Source organism: Myxocyprinus asiaticus, chromosome 30, assembly GCF_019703515.2.
Source record: "Myxocyprinus asiaticus isolate MX2 ecotype Aquarium Trade chromosome 30, UBuf_Myxa_2, whole genome shotgun sequence".
In the NCBI taxonomy this organism is placed as follows: domain Eukaryota; kingdom Metazoa; phylum Chordata; class Actinopteri; order Cypriniformes; family Catostomidae; genus Myxocyprinus; species Myxocyprinus asiaticus.
The window spans coordinates 35444866-35465651 of record NC_059373.1 but is presented as its reverse complement, the minus strand read 5'-3'; the positions used below and the strand labels follow the sequence as shown (position 1 = coordinate 35465651).

General features: G+C 38.2%; 1 protein-coding gene across 2 annotated transcripts in view; it reads left to right on the top strand.

Moving 5' to 3' along the window:
* The first annotated feature begins 8676 nt into the window (after positions 1–8676).
* The window catches only part of sema4ab (sema domain, immunoglobulin domain (Ig), transmembrane domain (TM) and short cytoplasmic domain, (semaphorin) 4Ab), a 49546-nt gene continuing 37436 nt past the window's right edge, over positions 8677–20786 (top strand). For both annotated transcript variants that reach the window (XM_051663533.1, XM_051663532.1), the window contains exon 1: positions 8677–8880. The gene's annotated coding sequence lies outside the window, so the exon portion shown is untranslated. The remainder of the gene's footprint in view (positions 8881–20786) is intronic.

Genomic DNA, 20786 nt, shown 5'->3' with positions numbered 1-20786 from the left:
TTGAGTTGCAACACAGTTGGGTCACTTTGATTATCCTTCTGTAGGGTTATAGCTTTCATCTCTGCTGTACTTCTTGATACTTTAAACCAAGAAATCCTGTTACAAGATATCAACAGACCCATTGTGTGGCAGGTGAGATTAATATTGGTACCAATCGGCACCTCCAATAACCCTGGAAACTGCTGTAAAAACTGTAAACAGCTGTAAAGGAAGCAAACATATGGATTAAACAGAAAACCCAAATACAATACCAACCTAATACCTGGCTGCTAACTGATACATTTACAGTTGGTAGCCTATATGATCTGCTACAGAATGTACCATATATATGATTATATATAACAAATACAGAAGCTGTTTTACGTTTATATATACTGTATGAATTCAGTCCGATTCCAGCCTTGCTGAAGCACCCCCAGATCATCACTGATCCTCCACCAAATTTCACAGTGGGTGTGAGACACTGTGGCTTGAAGACCTCTCCAGGTCTCTGTCTAACCATTAGACGACCAGGTGGAGGATCGGTGATGATCTGGGGGTGCTTCAGCAAGGCTGGAATTGGGCAGATTTGTCTTTGTGAAGGACGCATGAATCAAGCCTTGTACAAGGTTATCCTGGAAGAAAACTTGCTTCCTTCTGCTCTGACAATGTTCCCCAGCTTTGAGGATTGGTTTTTCCAGCAGGACAATGCTCCATGCCACACACCCAGGTCAATCAAGGTGTGGATGGAGGACCACCGGATCAAGACCCTGTCATGGCCAGCCCAATCTCCAGACCTGAACCCCACTGAAACTCTCTGGAATGTGATCAAGAGGAAGATGGATGACCACAAGCCATCAAACAAAGCCGAGCTGCTTTAATTTTCGCACCAGGAGTGGCATAAAGTCACCCAACAGCAATGTGAAAGATGGTAAAGAGCATGCCAAGACACATGAAAACTGTGATTGAAAATCAGGTGTTATTCCACCAAATATTGATTTCTGAACTCTTCCTAAGTTAAAACATTAGTATAGTGTTGTTTAAATATGAATATGAACTTGTTTTCTTTGCATTGTTCGAGGTCTGAAAACACTGCATCTTTTTTGTTATTTTGACCAGTTGTTATTTTCTGCAAATAAATGCTCTAAATGACAATATTTGTATTTGGAGTTTGGGAGAAATGTTGTCAGTACTATATAGAATAAAACAAAAATATTCATTTTACTCAAACATACCTATAAATAGTAAATCCAGTATACACCTGTTAAATACTGAATTTATATGGAATATTTCATAGCCATTGCTGGTTATTTTATTTTATGGAATTCATTTGGTTATTTTTGGGGAACCAATTCATAACGTTCTTGGAATGTTCTCCTAAGGTTCTATTTTTATAGCCATAAATGTACTTTCTCAGAACGTTGCTGGTAGGATTTTTGTTTGATAACCTAATTAGAACTTATACAGAACATTCTCTAATGGTTATTTTTAGGTTTTATTTTTAGAACCATAAACAAACTTTTCCAGAACAGTGCAGGAAGGTTTTTTTGTGTGTGACAACTTAATAAGAACGTATGTACGTTCTCCGTGTGTGTGTGTGTGTGTGTATGTGTGTGTATATATATATATATATATATATGATGATATATATATATATATATATATATATATATATATATATATATATTCATAATTTTTCATTATTATATAGGCTATTTATTTTTTTATAAACGTTGCAGAGAGGTTGACAACAATGACTGACTTTAATGCAATACGTCATTTAATTAAATGTAGAAATAATGATCAGTGTATTGAATTTGATGCATTGTAATAAACAGATGTAAAACGCATACAAGAATCATATAACACATCTAAATAAACTAGTTTTAAAATCATATAGCCTATATTTGAAACATCCGGAATCCATCGGTTTACACCAGTTAAAGTCATTTTAAGGGCATGATCGGGTAGCTTATTAAGGTAAAATAATAATAATAATAATAATAATAATAATAATAATAATAATAATAATAATAATAATAATAATAATAATAAATGGACACAACTTGTGTGTGCAAATATGTGTAAATGACAAAAATCTTTAATGACAAATTCACTTGTCATTAAATTACATGCACAGATTAGACCTAAATTCAAGTTAGACCTAAATACATTCTAATATAAAACATAAACACGACACAGGGCTTTACTATATTCAGGCACTCGTATTTAATATGTTAATTGTAATGCCCGTATTCTACAGACCAATGGACTGCAATTAAATACTACCGCAATCTACTACTGATGCTGACAATATCCGCGGGGTGTCTATTCCAGTGTCATTATAGCATGCTCTTTTTAAATATATATTTTCAAATTGGGACAGATTAAACTAAATTTACAAATACATAAATCGATAAATAATTATTAAAATCATTAAATGATTTCAGACTGCATCACACCCAAACATTGTTACACTTGCACTGGCCACTTTGATTGCGCACATTAGTCCTATATTTAAATCAGACAATGATATCATATACACACCATACAATTCATTCTAGTCTAACAGATAATGAGCAACATTGCAGTAACGCGCACAAGCAACAATTTGCGCGCAAAAGCCAGTTTCGAGGTCGGTGCTAAGCCTGAAATCTTCTTTGCTCTTATTAGTAATCTCACCGCCCGCTTGTCTGTGTTCGTTTGTGACCTACTGTACCTATAAGCCTGTGCCAGTCATACCGACGACAGTCTTGGTGATTATTGAATTCAATGACTTGCATAATAAGCGCAGTAAATGTCTGAATACAGCAGCGGGGACGGGATTTTGGAGAGCTGCCAAAGTAATCACCTGAGTGAATAACGAGATCGACATTTAGGCGGCTTAAATAAACACGGAATGCCAGGACAGTCGCGTTTCTCTTCGAAGTTCTTCTGAGGAACAAATTATGTTGCATTGTATCACTTCTGCACGGATGTGATATTAAGCGTTTGATTTGGTGAACTTGTGACTTCATGATAACACGTGTGGCCCTGCTGAATAGTGTAGCCTTCCTCTTTTATTTTAGATTACCACGAACGTTATATTGAGGTGTCAACCAATTATAGAAGCCTTTGCGTGGATCTTGGACAGAAGGAGAAATCGAGGTCAATGAAGTTACAATAGCCTAGTTTGTTGAGAAAGCCAGGTAAGTTTACTTTTTAATATTTTAAAATAGGTTGTGTAAATATGAATGCTATTAAACCACACAGCAAAATAAACAAATGAATAGCCTACTATCCATTAGGCCAATGCACATATTGAAAAGTGTGTGATACCGATTTTCAGATAAACCAATGTGCCTATGTAACGGGAGCCAGCTGGTACATGCTGTGCAGTGTGTAAACCTCACTCCCCTGGCCTCAAGAGGTGCACTAGCGATTGACTGTAGAGATTTTAGCCTTTAGCCTCCTTCTCAGCACGCCTGCCTCCCATGCCGGAGACGGCGGTTCGAATCCCGCTTGGAGCAGGTCGAGCAGGACAAATTACAGTGGTGCCGTGACCCGGATGGGAGTGAGGATATGGGGGGTGAGTGTAATAGTAGCCAGCTAGTATGTGCTGTGCAGTGTGTGTAAATCTCACCCCCCCTAGCCTCGAGAGGCGCACTAGTGACTGACATTAGAGGTTGTAGTCTTTTGCCGCCTTGTTAGCGCCCGCCTCCCACACCAGAGACTACGGTTCAATCCCGTTCGGAGCGGGTCGAGCAGGACCAGCTACACATATACAGTATTGCATAGTTTTAGATATGCCTTCTGTATTTTGACAGCATAATACATAATGCCTAAGCCTTTTTGAACAAACATGTCTCGTAGGGCTTTGGGCTATACGTGGAATATTTCTGTATATTGTTCAGACATGGTCAAGTAGTGACGGTTTGGTCTTTAGCACAAACCCCTCCCTCATATTTGCACCATGAACACTCCCATTTTTAATTAATGTGCAAGGCAGCACTGGGTTGATATTCCTCAAACACTGGGGTTTGTTTGTTTTAATCCTAAAGGAAATGGGTGTTTTTTTTAGTTTTGGTTTTTGTAAACGTTTCATTTTAAGAAATGTAAGGTTAATATTTGAAAATTATACATGTCCATATCGCAAATGACATCTACTGTATTTGCAAATGGAATTGTGATGTGGCTTTATTTTTATCTGTCTTACATCTACTTTGCATATTACAGTCAACATCTTTCTCCCATCTATATTCAGGTTTACAACTATTTCTACTTAATTTTTATTATTTCATTTGATTTAATTCATTATCATTTGACCTAAAACTAACACTATTATTTTGCTGTCTTGCAAGCAATGTAGCTATTTCTTCAGGAAATGCAATTCTTTTTAACTGATAAAGAAAAAAATATCTCTATCATCATTTCAAAAGGGAACAAGTTATCAAAAAGGAACTAACTGGTGAGGGGAAATGGGGGAAGATGCCCCCTTTATGAACAAGACACATTTACTTGATGATAAGAAATAAGATATTTAGAAATAAGTTTGGCATTTACAGGATGATGATGCATTCTCCAATATATTTTCACAGGAAATAAATGGAAACATTTGCTAATTTAGTTGTCTTAGAACAAAGATTTTAATTATGACAAAGGGCAATCTTACCACTTGGCCATCTTAAACTTGTCCCAGCTTGTCATCTGATTTTTACAGAATGTATTCCATAATAAACAACATTCTTTTATATTTTCACAGTTTAGTTGAATATTTGAATAACTGAATAATAACAGAATCCCAGTCAAAGAGAGAAAGGAAAACATAGTATATGCTTTACAGGCCTATGGATATGTACAAAATTAGAAGTCTATATATTTTTAATTGAGGGGATGCCATAATAGCAATACTGTTAATTTAGATTAAATGATTCCACTTGTTTAGCCTTTCCAGGCTATAATGATTAATTAGGGTATATGTTTGAAATGTAAATGTATTAAACAGTAACCCAATGAATTATAATAATTATTACATTAATAATAGCATCAGCATCAACATGCCACTAGTGGCCTTCTAACTTTAACTTTTCACCTCAAAATAAAAACTATATATATATATATATATATATATATATATATATATATATATATATACACACACACACACACACACACACACACACACACACACACACTGGCGGACAAAAGTTTGGAATAATGTACAGATTTTGCACTTATAGAAAGAAATTGGTACTTTTATTCACTAAAGTGGCATTCAACTGATCACAGTGTATAGTCAGGACATTAATAACATGAAAAATTACTATTATAATTTGAAAAAATAAAAAATAAATTCAGAACTTGTTAAACTACTTCAAAGAGTTCTCATCAAAAAATCCTCCACGTGCAGCAATGACAGCTTTGCAGATCCTTGTTATTCTAGCTGTCAGTTTGTCCAGATACTCAGGTGACATTTCATCCCACACTTCCTGTAGCACTTGACATAGATGTGGCTGTCTTGTCGGGCACTTCTCACACACCTTACAGTCTAGCTGATCCCACAAAAGCTCAATGGGGTTAAGATCCATAACACTCTTTTCCAATTATCTGTTGTCCAATGTCTGTGTTTCTTTGCCCACTCTAACCTTTTCTTTTTGTTTTTCGGTTTCAAAAGTGGCTTTTTCTTTGTAATTCTTCCCATAAGGCCTGCACCCCTGAGTCTTGTCTTTACTGTTGTACATGAAACTGGTGATGAGCGGGTAGAATTCAATGAAGCTGTCAGCTGAGGACATGTGAGGCGTCTATTTCTCAAACTAGAGACTCTGATGTACTTATCCTCTTGTTTAGTTGTACATCTGGCCTTCCACATCTCTTTCTGTCCTTGTTAGAGCCAGTTGTCCTTTATCTTTGAAGACTGTAGTGTACACCTTTGAATTAAATCTTCAGTTTCGTATAACCTTCATTCCTCAAAACAATGATTGACTGACGAGTTTCTAGAGAAATCTGTTTCTTTTTTTGCCATTTTTGACCTAATATTGACCTTAAGATATGCCAGTCGATTGCATACTGTGGCAACTCAAAAACAAACACAAAGACAATGTTAAGCTTCATTTAATGAACCAAATAGCTTTCAGCTGTGTTTGATATAATGTCAAGTGATTTTCTAGGACCAAGTGATCAATTTAGCATGATTACTCAAGGATAAGGTGTTGGAGTGATGGCTGCTGGAAATGGGGCCTGTCTAGATTTGATCAAAGACGACTTTTTTCAAATAGTGATGGTGCTGTTTTTTACATCAGTAATGTCCTGACTATACTTTGTGATCAGTTGAATGTCACTTTAGTGAATTAAAGTACCAATTTCTTTCCATAAGAGCAAAACCTGTACATTATTCCAAACTTTTGGCTGCCAGGGTATATATAGATATACAGTTGTGCTCAAAAGTTTGCATACCCTTGGAGAATTGGTAATATATGTACCATTTTTAAAGAAAACATGAGTGAGCAGGCAAAACACATTTCTTTTATTTCTTATGGGATTCATATTCAACTGTACGTTATAACAGAATGGCACAATCATAAAACAAAACATGGTAACAATGAAAAAAATGAAATGACCCCTGTTCAAAAGTCTGCATACCCTTAGTTCTTAATACTGTGTTTTGCCCCCTTTAGCATCAATGACAGCGTGCAGTCTTTTGTAATAGTTGTCTATGAGGCCCCAAATTCTTGCAAGTGGTATAGCTGCCCATTCGTCTTGGCAAAATGCCTCCAGGTCATGCAAAGTCTTTGGTTGTCTTGCATGAACCGCATGTTTGAGATCTCACGTCGAGTAGCTCGATGATATTAAGGTCAGGAGACTGTGATGGCCACTCCAGAACCTTCACCTTTTTCTGCTGTAACCACTGGAGGGTCAACTTGGCCTTGTGCTTAGGGTCATTGTCGTGCTGGAAAGTCCAAGAGCGTCTCATGCGCAGTTTCGTGCAGAAGAATGCAAATTGTCTGCCGGTATTTTCTGATAACATGCTGCATTTGTCTTCACTCCAAATTACAGTGTGCCAGAAGCTGCGAGGCGTGTCAAGGTGTTATCGGGCATATTGTAACCGGGCTTTTTTGTGGCATTGGTGCAGTAAAGGCTTCTTTCTGGCAACTCAACCATGCAGATCATTTTTGTACAAGTGTCGTCGTATTGTGCTCCTTGAAACAACCACACCATCTTTTTCCAGAGCAGCCTGTATTTCTCCTGAGGTTACCTGTGGGTTTTTCTTTGTATCCCGAACAATTCTTCTGGCAGTTGTGGCTGAAATCTTTCTTGGTCTACCTGACCTTGTCTTGGTATCAAGAGATCCCCGAATTTTCCACTTCTTAATAAGTGATTGAACAGTACTGACTGGCATTTTCAAGGCTTTGGATATCTTTTTATATCCTTTTCCATCTTTATAAAGTTCCATTACCTTGTTACGCAGGTCTTTTGACAGTTATTTTCTGCTCCCCATGGCTCAGTATCTAGCCTGCTCAGTGCATCCACGTGAGAGCTAACAAACTCATTGACTATTTATACACAGGCACTAATTGCAATTTAAAAAGCCACAGGTGTGGGAAATTAACCTTTAATTGCCATTTAAACATGTGTGTGTCACCTTCTGTGTCTGTAACAAGGCCAAACATTCAAGGGTATGTAAACTTTTGATCAGGGCCATTTGGGTGATTTCTGTTATCATTATGATTTAAAAAGGAGCCAGACAACTATGTGATAATAAATGGCTTCATATGATCACTATCCTAAAAATTTTATGTTTTTTTTTCTGCACGATCAGTCATATTTTCAAACTCAATGCCAAAATTACACAATTTCTGCCAGAGTATGCAAACTTTGAGCACAACTTTATTATACACACACACACACACACACACACACACACACCCTGCATTAACACATAGACTTAATATAAAACTTTGAATATCCAGCATAATTGAATGTCACAGATCACTATTTTCCATTGACACAAAATTACATCAGTTAACCTCAAAGCTGTTTTGATGGAATAGATCTCACAAATGTTGGTATTCAGATGAAATGTCAAGATTAAGAGGAGCATAGCTATTCAATAAATGTGTCGAGATGAGATTTAGTCTCAGATATTGTCAAGAGAAGGGGGCGTCTTCCCCCCTCTTTCCTAAGTAAGTCTGTAAGGTTTATAGTTCTTAGTGCATCCTGGAGTAAACAGTAAAACTATACATTTAAGATGATAAATGCGACTGCATTTTTAATTAAAAAAAAAAAAAAGAAAGACTCCACAATAATAGACAAACATTAACATGTAAGTGTAAATCACCTGAAAGTATCATTGTATCATTCTTCATTATCCTAACTGTTAAGGATCTAACATTGTAACAGGTTCAATTCTATAAAGGACCAAGAAATTCTTTTTTTTCTTCTATGTTAATAATATTTCACCAATTGTCCCTAAACGAGGCACAAATGGTAAAAAGTTACCGGTAGCTCGGGACTGCTACAGTTGTGTAGTTCCAGCAAAGGTTAGGCCTATAATGTACGTCACTTACATAAACTGTGACTGAGAATGGTGAATGATAAATTAATGTGTAAAACAGGCAGGAGGCGTCATGCTGCTCTGTGTCTGACCGCTAGATGGCGCCAGTGTAACGTGTGTGTGTTTCCCCCGTGAACATGACGATTACAGATCACAGCACGCACAGACACAAAGATACTGGCGGTCACATGAGGACGAGCTACTCTTGAAAATAACGAGTTTAAGACTAAACAGCGGCTTTATGCTTCAGGTTTTTTATTACATCGAGTGGTAACTCCGATTTTACTGCTTGTTTAAAAACAATACACATGGACGGAAGACAATCATAACATACACGAGCACAGTATAACAGAGGAGACGCACCTTTGGATGTGAGTACAATCATTAAATCATTGCACAACCTTATGAAAGTTAAAATGCATTGGTCAAATGTAGAATTTGACCCTACGGATAGTAAAGACTTTTACTGTTATGAGTAAAAACCTCACCTGTTGTTGTAGTGTTCAGTAAATGACAATAAAATGTGTTTGTGCTGAAAATGGACGGTTATTCACGTTATTAAAGCGCCATGCAGAGTTCAAGAGTTGAGTTGTATAACAATGTAAACTCTTGTGTGTGTGTGAATCATACAGATGATTTAGCATTTGAGTTGTGGTGAGATATGAAAGTATGTTGAACTTTGGAGAAAAGAGAGATGGCGGGAGAAAGAAAAACACATGCTTCTGTATGTCCATGTTTGCAGGATGTGTGTTTTAGTTTTGACTGGTGAGCTTGTTGGTTGATTCTCACATTTGTCCAGGTCTTGTCGGTTGCTCACAGTGAGAAATGGGCTATTAGTTCACCCAAAAATGATAATTCTTTCAAGGGCTGTCACGATTATGAAATTTGGCTGACGATTAATTGTCAAACAAATAACTGCTATTATGACGATTAATTGTCTGTCTGAGGGCTGTGACGATTAATTGTCTGTCTGAGGGCTGTGACGATTAATTGTCTGTCTGACGCTGTGACGATTAATTGTCTGTCTGACGCTGTGACGATTAATTGTCTGTCTGAGGGCTGTGACGATTAATTGTCTGTCTGACAGCTGTGATGATTAATTGTCATATAAATTGTCGTATTTCTATAGGCGCATGTGTGCTTCATCTTTCTAAAGGCGCATTTTTACATATTTAATTTAAAATATGTAAATCAAATAATACAATAGGGATATAACTAGGGATGGGCATTTTGGTCATTTTGTCTACTCAAGTACTCTGACTAATTACTTGAGTACTTGTTGAGTACTCGAGGGGAGATTACATCATAACTGTATATATAATAACACGTCTGACAAACGTCGTAGCGCTTTGCGTTCACTATCAACGTTTATCTTTGTTCATTTATATTGTCATGGGAGTTTGACGCGAGCCTCTGCTGACGGCGCTCACATCAGAGCGTTTGGGAAGCATTTCACACACTCTTCCAGACAGGAGCTGCTCTGGGTTCTTGGAGTTCTGTTGAATGACACACAAACGTGCGCTGTTCATGGCATTTATATATTTGCTTAAAATTAACTTATTTGGGAATTAAAATGTGATTGGAATTTAAAGTGCACAATAATCGCGGTTATCTCAAATAACCATGGTTAGAGCAAATAACCGTGATCAGACGGTTATTTAATAATCGCGACAGGCCTAATTCTTTTGTCATTTTCTTACTCTTATACTGAAGAATGTTTTAAGGATATATGATGTTTATATCTATGCAATGCAAGTCAATGTGTTCCAAAACTTTCAGCCTCTAAAAAGTACATAAAGGCAGCCTAAAGGAAATCCATACTTGAGCGGTTTGTCCTAATCTAAGTGTTCTGAAGTGATACGATTGATTTTGGGTAAGAAACAGACCAAAATGTATCTTCTTTAGCACCATAAATCATGACATCTGTAGTCTCCATTGCACATTCGTGAAATGCGCTCAATTAAGGCCAGGGTATACTTTGTTTTAAAGTGCAGTGATCTGTCTTGCGGACAGTTGAGAGCTCGGCATTTCAAAGTATGCTGTTTTGGCTGCGAGCGCATACGGACACGTTCGACGCATGCGCACTAGGGATGGGCACGAGTACTCGGGTACTCGCACATGGCAGCAGTAATCGATCATGTAAACAATGATCGATGGTGATTATGCATGAAGTAACTTCTCCCTTAATTGGAAATTCAGTGACAATTACCTGACAACTAAACACCATGAAGTAACACACACCTGCATCTCGATGAAATGGACGAAATTTCCTTACAAGTTTCCAAGTTAGAAGTCTGACATAGTGTCATTCCGTTGCACTTTCCCCAGTTGAAAGGTGGAAATTCTGACTCTCCGAGTTGAATGGAACATTTCATGAATCATCACAGCAACAACAATACGGAGCATCGCGACTTTCCGCAGAGGAGCAAACACTTGGGGAGACACACTCCAGGCGTGTGGCAGTGGACTCACCGCACTTGGAGTGTTTCCAACAACTAGACAGAGCGCATTTAGTGGATGCATCGTCTTCAAAACTGAACTTCAACTTAACGTGCGCATTAAAAATGCGATGGTTATGGCTTCTCCTGTTTAGCCAACCGCAATTTGAAAATAGACAGTTCAGACAGTCACTAAAAAAAAACTGGTGTGCGCTTACTAAGATTACTACTGTAACCTGAAGGAAGAACAGACAGACGCGCATTGTACACATCCTTTCATTGAGTTGGGCAGTGAATCTTCTCCTAATGTGATGCATTATATATTGATTATGCAATCTTTTGTACATTTTGTAACAGATTATTTTATAACAGTCTACAATAATGAATAGATGATACACTGGAACAACAAGACACAATGCAGCAGCCAAAGATATTTGTCAGACATGTTATTATATATACAGTTATGTACATGTAATTGCCCCTCAAGTACTCGACGAGTAATTAGTCTGAGTACTCGAGTAGACAGAATGACCAAAATGCCCATCCCTAATGCACACTACGAAGCTGTGAAACTATTTAGTACAGCCAACTGTTGTCAACACTGTTTGCGCAAACTCCGCGTTCAGCCCTGTTTTTTAGACCTGCTAACAGTCCGCATCTTTACTCGCTGTTGGCTAAAGAGTATCACAAAGCAGTCGTGCGCATGTGTCGAACGTGTCCGTATGGGCTTGTGGCCAAAAGAGCATGCTTTGAAATGCTGATCGCTCAACTGCGTGTGAGACGGAGCGGTAAGAGGAAAAACAAAGTATACCTGAGCGTTACACCTCCTTGCACTTGATGCATGCTCAGAGCTTATCTTTGGGTGAAGTAACTCTTTAAGAGCACATGTGCAACAACATTACAACTTGTTTTGAAAGGTGTTGATTCTGTATTATTTCACATTTCCACTTAACCCTCTATCAACTCTAGGGACTGATCAGTTGGTCTTAATGTGATTTCTACAAACAAGATAAATAATAACGTAAATAATATCCTGGTGCTTTGAGATAAAGTAAAATATCTAAAATGCCGCATTGAGAGTGGCAGCCTGTTGCAGCAGCTCCTGGAGTCTCACTGTTTCTTATCGCTTTTATCTAATTTTTTTTTATATATATTTATTTATTTTATTTTTTTATCTATTTGCTGATCTACCTGGGTTATCACTATGGTTCACGATGCTGAGCGGAGTGGTGTTGTGTTTGTGAACACACGCAACCAGCTATTAGTACTCTCTAAACCAGCGCTTCTGCCCAGATCTAGACCTGTGATCCTGGCAGAGCTCAGGAGGAGAAGCCGGGGTGTAGAGCTGGAGCAAAGCTGAGAGTGAGGAGGAGGAGATTTAAATCCTTGGTTCCGGCAATTGTCATGGGGAACGTGAGGTCTTTTGGAAATAAGATGGATGAGTTGTGTGTACTGATTCGGACCCAGAAGGAGTACCGGGAGAGCAGTATTTTGTGTTTTATGGATCACAGTGCCTCCATACCCGGCTTCAGGATTATTCGGGTGGACAGGGACGTTGCGCTGAGTGGTAAGAAGAAAGGTGGAGGGATTGCTGTTTTTGTGAATGAAAGGTGGTGCAATCCCAGACATATTACTTTGAAAGAACGCATCTGCTCTCCTGTCATTGAACTTTTAGCCGTGGGAATGCATCCATATTATTTGCCATGCGAATTCTCCTCCGCCATACTAATCAGTGTTTATGTTCCACCTTCAGCTGACGAGGCAGCAGCATGTGATGTAATACATGCCACTGTTGCTAAGTTACAGTCTCAACACCCTGAGGCTTTTGTTACCATTACTGGAGACTTTAACCATGTTAATTTGGACTTCATTCTCCCAACCTTCCATCAGTTTGTTGACTGCACTACACGGGAAAATAGAACACTGGACCTTTTGTATGCTAATGCTAAAGATGCATACAGAGCCACTGCAATACCCCCACTAGAGAGATCAGACCACAACCTCATTTTGTTAACACTCAAGTATGTTCCTGCAGTTCAAAGGCAGCCTGTTTCCACAAGGACTGTGAGGAGGTAGACTCAGGAGGCCAGTGAGGCCCTGCAGGACTGCTTTGAAACTACAGACTGGGAAGTGCTCTGCAAACCACATGGGGATGATATAAATAACGTTACTGACTGTATCACAGACTACATTAACTTCTGCAAGGATACCACCATTCCCATCAGGACTGTAAGCTGTTTTCCCAAAAATAAGCCTTGGATCACCAGTGACCTGAAATATCTGCTGAATAAAAAAAGAGAGCCTTTAGGTCTGGTGACAATGACGAGCTAAAAAGGGTACAGCATGACCTGAAGGTGGGACTAAGGGAGTGTAAGGACTCCTATAGACAGAAGCTGGAGAATAAACTCCAGCAAAATAACACCAGGAATGTGTGGAGGGGCATGAAGCAAATTACAGGCTTCAAAATCAAGAACCGTCAGCAGGGAGGCAGCCTGGAGAGAGCCAATGAGCTGAATGTGTTTTTTAATAGGTTCAGCACAGGACACCCAGCTGGGTCTTTCCACTGGACCAGCCTTCCCACCGTCTCAGACACCAAATCAACCCCTGCTTTGCCCCAATCACCCCTTGCGGAGCAAACATAATCGCAGCCCCCCAACTCCAACCTCCACAGTGATGGCCATGCCCCCCTGCATGACTGTGACGATCGGCCAGGTTAGGAGACAGCTGGAGAGACTTCATCAAGGCAAAGCTGCAGGCCCTGATCGTATTAGTCCCAGGGTCCTGAAGTCCTGTGCTACCTAGCTGTCTGATATCTTGTAATACATCTTTAACCTGAGTCTGATGCAGGAAAGGATACAGGTGCTATGGAAAACATCTTGTTTAGTACCTGTACCTGAGAAAGCTACTCCATCTGACCTCAATGACTTCAGACCAGTTGACCTAATGTCACATGTCATTAAAGTACTGGAAAGACTGGTTCTGGCTCACCTTGGACCACAGGTAAAACCTGTTTTAGACCCTCTTCAGTTTGCTTATCAGCCTTATGTGGGTGTGGACGTTGCTGTCATCTACTTGCTGCAGCATGCTCACTCTTGAATGGTTGTGGTGGCACTGTGAGAGTCATGTTTTTTGATTTCTCCAGTGCCTTTTAATACAGCGTGTATACTGTCTCCTGGATTGCTGACTATCTGTCGAATAGACCCCAGTTTGTGCGGCTGGGGAGCTCCTTGTCTGATGGTTAGTAACACTGGAGCGCCACAGGGGATTGTCCTGTCTCCATTTCTGTTCACTCTGTACACCTCAGATTTCCAGTATAACTCTGAATCATGACACCTGCAGAAGTTCTCTGATGACTCTGCGGTGGTGGGGTGTATTAAAGATGGACGGGAGTCGGAGTACAGGGAACTGGTGGATAACTTTATAGAGTAGAGCAGCAGGAATTATCTGCTCCTAAATGTAAACAAGATCAAGGAGATGGCGGTTGATTTTAGGAGGAAAAGAACTGTGACCAAGCCCATAGACATTATGGGTGGGGTGTTTAAATTGTTGAGCACTACAGGTACTTAGGTGTTTACTTGAACAACAGACTGGACTGGAGGACCAACACTGACGCTGTGTACAAGAAGGGGATGAGCGGCCTTTTTTTTTTGCGGAGGCTCAAATCATTCAATGTATGCACCAAGATGCTGGAGATCTTCTACCAATCTGTGGTTGCAAGTCTGGGCTGTGGTATGTTGGGGGTGTAGCATCAGTTCCAGAGATGCCAGCAGGATTAATAAACTCTTTCACAAGGCCGGATCTATCATTGGTCAAAACCTGGAGACGTTTGAGTCAGTGAGGAGCAGAAGGTCACTGAACAAACTGCTCTCCATCATGGAAAATCCATCCCATCCCCTCTATGAAACACTACAAAAACAGCAGAGCTCATTTTCTAACAGACTTATTCAGCTCTGCTGTCATAATGAACGTTATAGGAAAACATTCTTACCTTTCACCATAACACTTTATAATAGCTCACCTTTGTGTGACAGGTGAATACACTATTTTACTAGCTTCTGTACATATTGTTGTTATCATACCTATATTGTATTTATTATTATTACTGGTTTTAATGTATATGTTGCACAGATCTTTTATTTGATATTCAGTGTTCTTTATGTGGATCTGCAATCTGCTTTTAGTATTATTGTTATTCTTAATCTGTTGACTATGCTGCTGTAACATAACAATTTCCTCAGTGGGATCAATAAAGTATACAAAAAAAAAAAATTTGCCATAAAAAACTAAATGTATTCCTGGTCAAATCTGTCTGTTCTCTCAACATGATCCAGAGGCACAAATCACCCAAATTCCGCATGCGTGCCACCTCTTTTCTCTTGGTTTTGTTTTCATTTCTTGCTCGGTGCACAACAAACCTTACATCACAACCTGCCTGGAGCAGTATTGCCGGTTGTTTTGTTGGATAATATTCAGAAAACAAACATGCCAAAAAAATGTGCCATTCTTTCACCGCACCTTTGCACGTCAGCGTTAATCATGTTATAACATACATCAGCACACTAGCACACACATAACACCAGTGCTGCCTGGTAATCGTATCAGTTGTAGTCATGGAAACTGTGCATGGGGATCAAAGCTTTCAATGGGAGAGCAGTTTTCTTCCTCTTCACTGACTCATCGCTTTCCTCCACGGATCAAGACGAGTTACCTTGCACACAAATGCCACCACCGTTTTCCCCTCAGAGTATCATTGAATGCTGTTCAGGAGGCAGATTTTTCCGCATCATCTTGACGTAAGGCTCATGCTTGTTTGTTTTTTTTCCCCATCACATCATGTTTTGCAGCATCATAGGTTTGCTCAGTTTAGTTTATAGTTTTTTTCCCCCTATTTTAAACTCTTCTATTACAGCATTGGTTCTTTGCTACATCAAATGTGCTACATTTTTGTAACTTTATTTTTTTTTAACCTTTATAAGCATGATTTGACTATTTATTGGGTTAGATGACTACTTCAAACCTCATGAAATTTTAACGATCATATAAAGGAGTAGTTAGCCCAAAAATGAAAATTGTGTTTATTTTATCACCCTCATGTAGTTACAAACCCAAATGCAAAATTTTCGAAGAATTTTGATACGTGCCAGAAAATATTCCATAGGACTTGTCGCTATATTCCTAGTGTGCTGCATTCATGCAGCTCTTTACCATGCAGTGACAGTTCATAGTGATCAGGGTAATCTTCCACTAATCTTCAAAAAAGTTGTTTGAACTCATTGACGCCAAATGCTGTTGGTGCTTATGTGTTGTAACTGAAAATAGATGCCATTTTGAATATGCAGAATGGAGAATGAGATTTGAAAGCTGCTGCATATGGGAAGCTTTTCAGTAAAAAAACTTAAAAATCTTCAGTCTGTTGCTCACACAAAGTTATTGTATGGTTTCAGAAGACTTGAAATTTAATGCCTAAATCATATGGACTACTTTAATGGGGTTTTTTGGTCCCTTTTGGAGCTTGATAGACATGGTCATTATGAACTGTCGTGGGGTTCTTGATATATTGCTGGCCGATAATTGGGCATGAAATATTATCACGCCAGTAGTGAAATTATCCCCAATTGTTTTGACCATACTTATTTATGATAGCCTATATTTGCTTGTGCCAGTTAGTGTTAATGTATCGTCTCATTTATTACATTATTACATGTTTCTCTTTGTTTAACCTTGTGATTTTTCAGATTACCATAATACTCACATAAATGGACATGATACAAAGTTTACCGTTAATACTCATAAATGGGCATGATGCAAGTGTAATATCATTTATTTCTCATTCAAATCATCATACATACATAGCCTCTTACGCTCTGCAGGATTTTTGGGCTGCCGCCTAAAAATTTTCACATTCAAATTTAAAAGCTCCCCTTTTACACATACAGTGAACTAATTACATCAAATTTTTCTCATTTTACAGATAACCCCCTACATTTTAAGAAATTATTGCAATAATAAATAACATTGTATATGTTTGCAATTTTATGATAAACAATTCATTTTTTTAAAAATATTTATTTTTATTTCTAAAGTTTAAAAGCATGCCATTTCAGTTCTGTGTCCTCTATTTTCAAGCAAAAAGTCTTATTTTATTCCACTGGATGTCAGCAAGTACGAGAATTCTTTCTAATTTTTTATCACCTCTATCACCTTCCATCACATTCCACTGATCTGAAATGTAGGTGGTGCTCTGACGCGTTTTAGCGCTCACCCATAGCGAACAAGTCTTTTTTTGAAGTGCTAAGAGTTTCCACACTGTTTTGTTGATTATCTTGACTTCTGAGAAGCCCATTCTAGGTGTCATTGGAAAACAGAGAATCCCAGCTTTAAAGTGATGTGCAACATTTCATTTTCTATAGATGGGAACCTATTTTGCTGATGATTTGTTTCTCATACTATTTCTACCGAACTTCATATTTGGGGGGGGGGAAGGCTTGTAGACATATTGGATCAAATGGACACAGAATAAAGCCCCGTTTACACGACGTATTAAGATTAGAGATGTCCTGTTACCATTTTTTTAAGAATACTCGCTTTTTTTGATACTCCCTTTTCAGTACTCGCCAATACCGATACCTGTTTTTTTTTTTTAGGAATTCCATAACAGATCAAAATCATGTCTAAATAAATGAATTCCTTTAAACTCTAATCAAATGTAAATACTGTTGAACAACTAATTTTCAACATAATATTGTATTATTTTTTATCAAATGAAATAAAGTGCTTTTATACAGAACTTCTCAGCATAATCCAAAATACAACATTGGAGTTATTTTTGGTCAAATAAAGTACTGCATAACAGAGCATCACAGTTGTGAGATATTGCTGAAATATAATACAAGTACAATTAATTTTTATTATTAGTAGTAGTAGTAGTAGTAGTAGTAGTATTACAGTGAATATTACATAAAGTGATATATTTGTGTTGTACTTTTTCCATTTAAATTGAGCTTTTATTTTTGGTGTAGCTTTTTGAAGTGTTTCTGTGTTGTTTTGACGGTCGCTTCTCACTTCCAGAAATGCAGGTCGCTTCGTGACCCATGCTCTGTCTCGTTTTGAAAGCTGTGTGCTCCAGAGGTTGCATTTGTCTCGTAGCTGGTGTAAACAGGACCAAAGTTATGGCCACAGGTAAAGTGGGACTACATCATGGAAATCAGGAAAAACACACACAAATTCTCTACAGTTGTAATTGTACATACAGAAATGCATGTAATGGCTTTCCCTTATTAGACTGTGGCATGGATGTTTTGGCTCAACAAACAGCTCTGTGGTTAAACCTATTAAAGAGACTTGTCCAGGAATGGACAATGGCAAAGATTTTGCACCTTGGGCTCTGACCTGTAAGCAATACTTCCAGGCACCTATCAGTCTCAATTAGAAGAGGCTACTTGATGGACGCCTGTCTGTGGGTATTGAGTAGTGAGTAGTTTTTAAAATGACAGCTCTCAGTACATGTTCAAGAGGTACTTGTTGTTTTTTATTTTAGTTTTTTGGAAATCAGAGCAGGTGGCAGTGCAAATCCAAAGTGTTTAAGTGAAATCTCTGTCGTAATCAGATGTTGATGTTATATTCTTCTGCATATGGGACCACCTAGTGGCAACACATTTTTTGAAGCTCATGTTGACAGCAGTAACTGTCCTCCCATAGAGTTAAATTGGATACTCAAATTTCCATGTAAAGTTTTTATTTGTTTTCATTTAATATAACTGTTTATTTTCTTTAGATAAAAAGAAGAATATGGAAAACATAACAATAAATGTCCTTCATCTGCCACCGTCACTATCCGATGCATCCGGGTAATTTTATACTTGTGTTTTTGAGAATTGCAATCGAACTCCGGCCGTGGAAGATGATGTCGAACGAGTCCACGAGAACACAAGAACACAAAGAACGCACATTGAGGAACAGCCAAGGTTGTTGGTTATTCAGAAACATACAAACATTTTGATATCCTACCCTAAATTCTTGTTTCAGTACAAAATGCATCAAAACAGGAATGGAAATTGCATTTGCCAGACTATTTCATGGGGTGTTTTACATCTCTAAGATCTTCTTATAAACTGAAGAACCCTGCTGAATGATCACTGAAAAGGTGGAATAGAAACCCTGTCTGGTGCTGTCACACTAGACGATTGCATACGTCTCTAGAATTTTACACTTCTCAGTAGATTGTGTAGCACTCATCTGACCTGTTCTCACCCATGTGATTACTATCTGTTGGTTACTAGCATCTGGGTCTCATGCTTTATCAGATGTGAATGCCTCTATTGCAGTTATCTGGATCTGCTGTCATATGACAGGAAGTCAAGAAATCCCATTCAGCTCTGTCAGGTGGCTGACTAGTGCATCAGGATTGTACTAGCACTTCTTTTAGTTTCAAACATGCATCCCGCTAGAAACATCACAAGCATATTGAAAATGTACACCCCCATTCAAACATTTGGAGACTTTAATTGTAGAATTATTTTCCACATTTTAATAGTTTTGTCATTAAAGATAAAGTATGGAAATTATGGCCGAAAATGACCAACAAATGGTCATAGCATTTCCAAATTAAATCAAAACTGCATTAAATCCATCCAAATATATATCCATCCATTTCAAAAAAATATTTTGTAGCTTAATTTTGTAGCTTTTGTAAAGCAATTCATATAGGCAAGTTTTATATTTGTTTACAAACTAATTTAATGATTTAAGCCTTTAGAATAAAATTGTAAGACCATGAGAAACATAAATTCATGAATTCAAGTGTGTCCAAACTTTGGCTGGTAGTTTATAGTTTGTTTTGTGCTTCAGTGCATCATAGGAGATAGTTCAACCGAGGATAGATTTTTGGGCCTGGATCAAGAGTTTTATACTGTTTCAAAATAACCTGATACTGCTACATGAATCATGTTTCCAACATGAGCAAACCTGATAAAATGCAACCACTGGTAGTAACCAACCAATGAGTAAATGTTCAAGGAACTAATGGTGTATTGGGCAATTGTTATATGACTGTTCTGGTTACTGCTAATGGGTGGATATACCAGTGGAAATAGAGACTTGTGACAAATGTGTGCTAATCCCACAACCTAAATTATGAATGAGTAAATTGGGTTTGTATGATGACAGGGCGGTTCTTTGGTCAGGAAGGTTGCAGAATGTCATTGTAATGCGCAAGAAATAAGAATGGCTAGTGTGTTGTGTAGGTGTGTAGTTGTTGAAACAAGTAGCCCTCAAACCAATGGATCAAAGTAGTGGCAAAACTTCAGTTTCCATCCTCTCTTTTCACAATGACAGCTACTCATGTCTCTTGGTATTGTGCAGACACGTCATTACTATGGCAACTGATGTCAATATAGCAGATATTGACTACACTGTCTGAACACTGTCTTGATTTCATAACATGCAAAATGATTTAAAAATTGGATTTGTGTGTGAACCGAGCCATAGAGACTAGGTGGTGGGCTGTTTTGACATGAGCCAGTAATCAACCTCCTAGCAACTGCCCTGAAAACCCTAGCAACAGCACAGCAGTGTGTAAAAACAGCTGCGTCCCCAATTGCATACTTCTGCACTAATATATGCCATTTTGTAGTGGAGTGAATAGTTTATTCACACTGAAAAATGCAGTGTATAGTGTGTCATTTTAGACAGCCTCAGAACACCTTATCAACCATATCGCAGCACCCTGACAACCACCCTAAAAACCCTAGTATTTTTATTAACTGAAAACAAAGTTCATGTGATTCTCTTCCAAACAGATGGAACGGTGTTCTTTTTTGTTTTCTTTTTCTTTCATGTTA